Source organism: Ixodes scapularis, unplaced genomic scaffold, assembly GCF_016920785.2.
Source record: "Ixodes scapularis isolate PalLabHiFi unplaced genomic scaffold, ASM1692078v2 ptg002543l_1__unscaffolded, whole genome shotgun sequence".
NCBI classification, from domain to species: domain Eukaryota; kingdom Metazoa; phylum Arthropoda; class Arachnida; order Ixodida; family Ixodidae; genus Ixodes; species Ixodes scapularis.
The window spans coordinates 225,751-235,718 of NW_024610252.1; the positions used below are offsets into that span (position 1 = coordinate 225,751).

The following is a 9,968-nucleotide window of genomic DNA, read 5'->3' on the forward strand; positions in this document are numbered from 1 at the left end:
TTTTTAGCAATTAATATATTTTCTGGGTGGCCCACAACTATATGTGTACTGCGCCTTGGTCGCACGTGACCATAAAGAAGAAACTGTGGGCTGACTTGAACACCCGATTCTCGTCGATTTTCATGCAGAAAAACATGCCAGATTTTAAACGAAGAATTTTTTTAAAAGTATATTTCGCTTGTTTCTAGGTTACGACTGCAGTTAAGGCTACAAGCGCGAGAGCAGGATATCTCGACTTTGAAACGTTTTTATGGAGAGTGATCGCTCTCGGTAAAATTACATGTCCCGGCCGACTCCCAAAAACGGGATACGCGGGCTTGATCGTGCTCCTAACTTTGGCGGTAGTCTTAGCTCATGTTGCTCAACATAATTATTACTGTTTTAGTGTAAAACCCTTATTAAGCACATGAATTCACCAACATAAAGAGAGTTCCATAGTGTTTTTCTCTCTTAAAGAAACCTTCTTTTCTTTTTTTTTTTCACCTTTAAAGTTTTTACTTTTGCAACACTATTCTCGTGGCAATATGCTTCGGCCCTTTTCTCTGCGCGTTGTGGAAATACTCCCTCGCTGGATGTCTTCACACGATTCATTGCCACTTCTTTCTGGGTCTTCAATGCACCTCAAGTATGCAAAAATAACCAAAAATAAGTTCAAAAAGACAAACCATTGCCATCTTTGCCGCCCCATTTCATAAAATTGGGAGTGGCGTTACCGAGGTCTTGTTCCATGAATATTTGAGCCTCGTCCGGGGCTCCGGGCGAACCAAGGGAGGCTATCATCCGCGTCAAAGTAACTTGGTAAACGGAGCAAACTCCTGCCCCGGGCAGGCAATCTGATCTTCAGAACGAGGCACACGACAACGTACCATCAGCGTGCACGTGCACTTGCCCTGTAAAGAGCTGCTACGTGCTTCGCCCGGCTTCTGTGATTGGCTTGAGGGCAATGTAACCTTCGCCCTTTTCCAAGTTATGCTGAGACGGAGTACAGCCGCGGACGGTCACCGAGTGCACGACTTCCGGAATGCGCTTATTTTACGTATTCACGGGGATGGGGAACTGCGTTACACCTAAAATGGTTTTGTTTCCAGAAATTGTCGTTTCACAACGACAAAAAAAAAAAAAAAAGGAAAGGTTTAGAGTAGTTGTCTTGTAAATCGCTACAGCGCACGGCGTACGATATGAATCCAGAACACAAACTACGGGTGAGACGCGCAAAATGCGTAAAGAATTGACGGCGCGAGTTTTCCGCTAGCAACGCAAAGCTCATCCTATATACACATTTTGTATAGTCGACCACATGCTTCATAAGCGACGAAAGAATGAAAACATTTCAACCGGCAGCTAGTAGAAAAACAAGGCCAAGGCAAAACGAGAATAGGTGACGGTTTTGCTTATATCGTGAATGTCCTCCATTGGCGTTGCGACGGCAAAATAATGTTTTCGCCCATACTGGAAGTTGCGGCAATCAAGATGGCGGCGACCTTGTGGAAAAGGAGTATGGTCGGTGACAGGTCGAGAACTCAGTAGCTACTTCGCTTCCAGCACATGCTCGCTGCCTTCTACCGAGCTTTGGCTGCGGGTGCGGCGAATTGTTATCAAAGGCGGACAGTTCCCTCTCGAAGCAGAGCACCTACTAAAGGGGAACTCACGTGGACTCTGAGATGGTCTACTACCGGTGATAGCTAAATCTAAGGGCTCTTCGCATCCTGAAAAAAAGAAATTATACTTATGGGCGCCCGATTTTCATATTAAAATATAATCAAAGATCGTGACACGTCACACTTTCTGCGCCTTGGAGCACACACAAGGGTGCGCCGCCAGACGGCATTTCAAACAATAATTGCTGTATTATGTCTCCTGCCCTCAACGATTTCACGTTTTGTCAAAATATAAGACACAACGCGCCTAGATAGACATGCTTAGACGATGGTAGCACTCGGGATCTCCACGCAATTAAAGGGATCATGAAAGGATATCGGGTGGGTGTGTTCATGACTTTGCAAAGGCGTACCAGTTCGAGTCTTGCCCAAGGACACTCGCACAGCCCGCCACTGATGCAGAAGCTCCTTTGTCGCAGTGAAAATGCGAGGATAAAAGGGGACTATTTCTTTCAGCCTTGCCTTCGCAAAGCTTGATGACGTAATTGTGTTATTGAAACAACCCGCCTGGCAACAGTCAAGCGTGGCTCATGGATTGGACACGAGAACTGCGTGAGCACTCGACTCTAGTTGGTAACAATCAATGCCTCGGAGGACACTCGGGCAACGGCTCGTGTCCAACCACTGCGGTGATGAGAAGAGCCGATCTCAAACAATGTCTGGAGCTCGGCATACATTTTCTACTTTGCCAACCTCAGCGCGTGGCCATGATTAACGTTGGCGGCATAGGATAGGCACCAGGTCACGTGGCCGCTTGTTCTGGCTCCGAGTTGAGGTGATGAACGATGCTCATATTTCTTAAATTTCTCGACTGCCATTGCCTAGAAAGAAAAGCTAAGGCAAGTTAATTCTGGTATTAGCGTCAAGGAGGGATTCGAAGTAGCATTTAGCGAAAGTAGAAATATCGTTTCATGGCTCCTTTAAGCATTTTTATTGGTCAAATGCATAGAGGTAATAAAGACCCAAGGATGTCTCTTCCCAAGAGAAAATATTGCCGGTGTTTTGTGTGTGTTTTGTACCATCTAGAAATGGTCATTTTTATTGACTAGAGCCCCAACAAACAATAAGCCATTAAACAAACAACAATAAGCCACATCTAGGGTGTTTTGTACCATCTAGAAATGGTCATTTTTATTGACTAGAGCCCCAACAAACAATAAGCCATTAAAAACAAACTCCTATATAAAGCCCCTGAGTGCCTCTTTAACCTATTGCCGACTATCCAAAATATCCAGCGAGGAAATAATAAAACTCATGCATCAATGCAAAAGAAAAAAAGAAACATGGAGGAGAAAAGATATGGCAAGGGAGTGGAATAATAAGACGTCGCCATGCAGGCATTTGGCGCCTCGGAGTCTCTGGGCCCTTGTTCATCCGCGACGGTTCGTTGGGCAAGACAGCCTTTCCTCGCGACTCGGTGGCTCGCGGTCTCCCTCCCGGTCCGGCCTCGCTCAGCTCAGCCGCCACGCTTCCCCACCTCCCCGAATCACTTCTTAGACGGCAAGACGTCCCTCCCATTTACCCGCAGCGACTTTCACCACGCGGCACCGGGGCACAGTGGTGAAGACGCTCGGTTGCGTTGCGGCGGCTTGCTGCGCAAACAAGGCACACCTGCTTGGACGAACACGGGAAAGAGCTATGGAAGGCAAAAGTATGCTGGGGGCGCCTGTCTTCCTTTAAAGCCTCGGTCAGACCGCGCGTACATCACACAAAGCACACTGTGTTCGCTGCAGCCATGAGGATCTGTCATGTTCTACCCATGTTTCCTTCATTCGAACGTATGCTTGGAACATGTATGTACAATGACGTAACATGATAGGGGCGTGGGATCGCCCCGGGTGCAATGCTTATGGAGCTGCAGCTCGGCAGTAAAAAAAGGGGGGGGGGGGATTCGAAAGCTCTACACAAAAAGCAAGATGTCTAAAAAAAGAAAACCACTATCTGCTTGTCAACAAACACAATTTAACAATACACGTACGCTGGTGGATAGCGCTGGCATAGAATATGGGTGACCCTAAAAACAAAGTTTGCCTTATTCTTATTTTTTTTGAGATTGAAGAAGACTTAGGGAGAGGGATATGAAAACTTTGTATGAAATAAATTTTGTTAGCTGAGTTTGAGACCGTTGACTATCACCTTCCTTCTGCCCTTTCCGATTTATCTGTAAGTTTCTGTCCAGTCTCAAGGTTTAAACATTATGATAGATAATTCTAATAAACAAATAAAAGAAATATACAGAAGGAGTGGCGTTACATTTTTCACTATTTCTCACCTTTTGTGGCGATAACATTTGTGCGAGGATCCCAGTTAGTATTCGACAGGGCGAGGGATGTGACATAAAAATCTATTAATTCGTACCGATAGAGGTTCAACATTTTTGGGGTGACGATACGTGAACACGAGCGATGACATGTTGTAATAGAGCTCTAGAAAAAAAGCAAGACGATATAGTTTATGGCGAGCATGCGGAGGCTCAAGTTTGAAAATTGACTTCAGTTTGTTTTGAATTGACTCCAATATATTAGTTATATAAGAGAGATGAGGGGCCCCATATCGTACTTTCATATTTAAGTTTGAATAGGACAAAAGCTTGATAAACCAATAGTTTTATATTCTATTGAACTTGGTAATTAAACCGCCAAAGGAAACGTAAAATGCTCAATAATTTGGTTCTTTATGTTAGCTATGTGAGCATTCCAAGTAACGTCTTCTAAAAAGGTTACGCCCAAGTACTCCCAGGAGGAAGCTGATAATATAAAACAGAGTTGGCGCAGTAGAAAGGAATAAAGTGTTTAAATCGATTGAAAGTAATAAACTTGTCTTTAGTTATGTTGACATTGATATGCCACGTGAAACACCATTCAACCGGCGGATCCCGTGATAAACTGCGCTTCTGCTTCGGAACACTGTACTTCCAGGGAACACCGATACATGGTTGGTATTGACAACTTTCAGCTACTGTGTCGCCAACCTGGCGGCCACTTCCTGAAACGCCACGAGGGAGATCGGCTCTCTTTTGTAGGCTTGGAACATTGCCAACGAAAAATCCTAGACGCTGGCAACGCTCGACGAATTCTCAGCGTTTTCGGCATAAAGCATCCGCTTGTCGTTGGTTCTGTCGTGAAAAGTTTTTTCCAAACGTGCAAGAAGCCTTTTCCAACCCAAACTGTAGTTTGAGATATAGTTGCAGATTGTTTGGCTTTGCGATAAGATATCACACGCGGGAACTTGCGTAAAAAGTACGAATGATATTTTTTTTGGTTACATCGAATAAAGTTGCGAAACAACATGGTCGTTTTCTGTGATGCTCGAGGAAAACGTTTGTTTAAGGGTAGGAAGCATTTCGTCAAACGTGTAACTGAAATAGTTTATATATCATATAAAAAGATAGTTCGAGAAAACCATGAACAAAAAAAAAATATAAAACCCCGAATATAACGTCCTTGTGTATTTTATTTGTTAGAACATCAAACAAATGGAGTAAAAGCCTTAACCGCGTAAACAGGCACGTGGAGTCAACATCCCGACGCACATAAAACGAGGCAGTTAAATATTTCCGGGGCGGACGATGGTTTTTACGAGGCCCCTTCTGGTCTCGGACAAGCGGGACGACGACGACGACGACGAGCAGAGTTTGACAGCTCTCTTCTCGCTCAGGCGCCGAAAATATAAAGCCCCGACCGGAGTCGTCACTGCGAGCAGCTCGGATCAGCAGAAAGTTGGTCGTTGCCGCAGCGCTTGCGGGTTGGTAGGCGCACGGTATTCTGGGTTCTCTTTTCGCATTCAAAGCGAGCATCTCCGAAAATAAGTCGGACGGATGGTTGCTGGGGCTGTTACTGTTGACGGCGTGACCCCGTTTTACCGGTTTACCGGACGGGAGGGCATAGTTAACGAGCGGCTGCGTGTCTAACGTTGCCCAGACACATGCACGCTCGTACACAAAACTTAAGGACCATTATTTATTACTGGCTAGAATAGTAACTAAGTGTAATTGTAAAACACGTTTTTATTTTCTTACAAAGCAAACCGTCATATATATTAAAATCAGGAGTTGAACACCTTTTTCAAGTTTGCTCTTTATGAGGACATATGCTTTTATGCTACAAATTTGCGCTACGAGATGTTTGTTATGTACGCTATTCTGTTCTCACTATTTTGACAAGTAAGAAACCTACAGCTTTTACCTAAACATAATAACCACATTGAAAGTGTGGGCAACCATCCTTGTGCTTGCAAAAACCAGGTAAACAGACTATTGGGTGAGAAACATATTTAAAATATTTTGCGCTACATTTTATGTAAAAGAATTATGTTCAGTATTAGGATGTAGGGGTGCAGTATGCGCCTTCAGGAAGTGTCCTGAAGGCGCATAGCATTGATATAAATAAGGCATGCTTTTAAAATGCCACAATCACTGCTCACTAAACCTATACAGAACACACGAATTGTGTGTTTTCTTATGGCACAGCGGGTTTGGGGGTCGAGTGGGGCCGAGTGGATTCTTTTTTCGATCGCCGAGGCGAACGGTCAAGGAATCATGAGCTCCAGCGGAGCGCGTTCTACGGCTAACCCTAGCCGGGTATCAGCAGGGATTTCGGAAACTTTGGCTCCCCAGGACCAGACTTGTACACGTTAGTGAAAAATAGTAAGGAATTACATTCTAAATTACTCGAGGCTATATTGTAATTTATTACAATTAGAATTACCCGCCCATAAAAGTAAGTGACCGTTACCCCGACAAGTAATCCGTTACTTTCGTGGCGTTACTTTCAGCATTACTGTCTTCAATTAAGGAACAAAAGGAAGAGGGTTATTCAACTTCTTATTGTTGCAACCTGTTCTATTTATTGACCTTGAGTATTTTGAGCAACAGCTGACTCTCGAGAGTCTCGTCAGACATTTTGCGTTATTTCTTACTCAATATGTCGACCGCTACGCTGAACACCCTTTGAACTGGGGCACTGCATGGGAGTGGCATATTGTGCCTCACGAATGTTTCGTGCTCTGCATTGATCTTTTTCAGCCAAGCAATGGAAGTACTATTTAGCTCGAAGATAGAGGAAAGCTTCGTCGTTGCAGCCTTTTCCTGATATTCAACAGCTTTAGAAGATCATTTCAATACCTCCGATGCCCCCGATAACGATATGATGAATGCGCAAAAGCGACGGTGGAGTATCGGGTATCGTTATCGGAGTCGTGGGACCGATCTACTAAAATTATGCATCGTCGAAATCGCGAAGCTGTAGAAGTCATCATACATGTAGCCAAAACTGGAATACAAATTGATTTGTGTCCATCTTATTATACCGGCGTATATTGTCAGACAATAGCAAAACATAGTTGTAACAGTAAGGTGATCATTAAAAAATAAATAAAGTTTGCCTCGATATTCTTCTTCCTTTGGTTCTGAATAGGTCGAGCCTGGGTTGAGACGTTGCTAAATAAAAAAAAACGTTCCTAGTATATAAATTTAAGTAATTGAAAAAAAGGACATTTATAACAACAACTAATTAGAACGTTCGTTAAAACAAGGAAATGTAAACGCACGTTTGTCGTGTGTACCTTTCTTGGTGCCGTTCAAAAACACACGGAGCACGAACCGACCGCAGTTTACTCCGGTGTTCTCCAGATAGACGTCTGTTGGACCACGTGTAGCGAAGGGCACAGTACTAAGTAAGCTGCGCTATGGCCCCACTCATGAATTTCACTCTCCCCTCAATCCCACAATATCAAATCTACGTCAGCCACCATCATGTTTATTTGTAAAAGTATCTGCTTGAGATAGGGTGCGTCCTGCTGGGTAAAACAGAAAGAAGGAGAAAGTAAGACTATTTCCAGTTTCGAAGTGCTCGCAAAAAGCTGACTCACAAAAAGTGTAACTCAGATGCAGATAACCTGGCTGGAATTCACAAATAAAGCGGGCCAACCCAAGAAGTTGGACTACAAAAAAGTAAGTAGCTTTTAAAACAGGGTCAAATAAGGTGAAAGAAACAGAAAAACATACATCCGGCTTTCTAAGAGAAGATAAGTGTGCTGCAACGAAAGAGGATGTTTGTTGCGATAACACATTCACATATTATTACGTCTCTTTTAGTGGTTTTTAGGGTAGACGGAACGTTGTCTCTTGTTGTGACATTATAAAAATGGTCGTAGTCACTATAACCGAGATGGACATTGTTAATTGTTGTCTGTGCACTTACCGCCTCGAGCTCCTCGAAGAGGCACGCAATCACTTGGTGTCCTCCTCTCCCCGTCTTCAATCGCACAGAAAAACAAGGAACTAGAAAAAGCGGAGATAACTTGCTTCCCCGCTCCCTTTATTTTTTTTGTAGAAATGCCAATTTGGATTTTTTTTACTGTTGTTAGTGTCTAAGAAAATAGACTCAGGGGCTTGGTGTTGCAAAAAAAGGCTTTGCGGAACTGAAGAGTGCCAAACCTTGCTTTCCGCTGGTCGATTCCTGTGACAGTGTCACTGCGCCCGACTTTGCAAAAAAAAAAAAAAAAAAAAAAAAAATATATATATATATATATATTTTTAGGGGAGGGGGGGGGGGGGGTTGGTCCCGAAAAAAAAAATGGAACGGATTACAAGGAATCCGTTACGTCAAAAATGTAAGGGAATTACTTTAAAATTACTCTAGAAAATATGTAATAATTTCGTTACTAAATTATCGATAAATATAAGGGATTACAAGTAATTTCGTTATTTGTAACGGATTACGTACAAGTCTGCCCAGGACTACAGCATTATCCTGCCTTCGCTGCCAACAGGACGGTATTGTTTTAACTCAATATTTCTACATGGTGACCCATCAGCAAGACCGTATCGCATCGACGACTTTCGCGACGTTTTGAAGGACGTCGTTGACACGAATGACGTGGCCGGCTTCGGTGCCTTCCAGTACAATTATGTTTGGATGCTCACCTTGGACAATGCGGCAGCGAAGGAGGAGCTGCTACATGCGGCAGTGCTCAACGTCAAGGGCAAGACCTGCCTGGTCATCGATCCGAATCTGAGTGAGAAATCATTCAAAGTTCACTGGGTTCCCGTCTGCGATCCCGACGAAGCTGTGCAAAAGACATTCGGGTCGCACAAGAAAGTGAAATCAACCGTGCGCGAAAAGTGGAGGCAACCAGGCTTTCAGAATGTGGAGACAACAACGCTAACAGTCACAATGATGCTCAAGGAAGGTATCACAGTGGACGCTATCCCGCATCAAACCAACATCCTCAGAATGCCAGCGTTGGCGTCCATTCCAGGCCGTCCACCTCAGTGCTTACGGTGCAAGAAGGTGGGACACATGCGCAAGAGGTGTCGCACCCCGTGGTGCGGGACGTGCCGCACTTACGGACATGAGGAGGACAACTGCATCCAAACGTATGCGGCAAAAAAGAGGCCTGCAACCGAACCACATGACGTCGACAACCTGATGGACCAAGATGAAATGGAGGAGACCATTGCCGGGACTTCGACGGGTAAGGCGTCTGAATTGCCATCTGACGTCGTCAGAACAGCGAATTCAGCACCACTAGCAAGCAGCGTCGCAGAAGTCAAGGTGACAGAGATGCCGTCGCCGAAGACAAAAGAAAACTCGCAAGAAGGACAAGTCAAGGCAAAACTGGTCGAAAGAAAGGGGGAGGAAAGCAGAAAGGCGAGTGAGGCAGATGGTAACCCGGGTCAAGAAGTCAGTGGAGCGAAAGCGCCAGTCTAAAGGAAGGGGGAGCGATCAACGGCAAAAACTGCAGCGCTTATGACTGCGGCTGATCAACGATTTACTCTTCTGACCCACAAGCACCCCGCTGTGGGTGCTGAAGCACCCACAGCAGGGTGCTTCAGCACTTGAGGAAGCGGCCTTCGAAGATTGACGACGTTCTGTCAAACATGTAAGCCATCCCAACTCCAACACTTTATTGAATGGTTAAAAACTCTAATTCATAGAATATTGCAACCTTTAACGCTATTAGTACTGTTGCAATGAAGCGTAAGTAATGGCTACTCAGTCTGCTGCTTTAAAGCGCATAGATATTGCTTTCATTCAGGAGACAAGAATTTCCACCCATGAGCACGCAAAAGACTTCGTGCAGTACTTTGGGCACGTGTTTTGGTGCTTGCACACATTAACCCTTGGCAACGCGTCTGGAGGAACGGCGGTGCTTGTCAAAAAGAAAAAAGTGTTTTTCCGTTGTTGATTGTGAGCTCAGCGCAGACGGTCGTGTCAGCAGAGTGGATTGCCTCATTAAAAATGAACTAGTGCGTCTAGTGTCAGCTTATTCTAGTCATTCATTTAGAAAAGTCATTCTAGGCGGGGA

The 9,968-nt window shown here is 44.5% G+C and overlaps 1 pseudogene; it reads left to right on the top strand.

Annotated features, from left to right (window-relative positions):
- Positions 1-8,776: 8,776 nt before the first annotated feature.
- LOC120836961 lies at positions 8,777-9,502 on the top strand (annotated as a pseudogene).
- Positions 9,503-9,968: the final 466 nt, after the last annotated feature.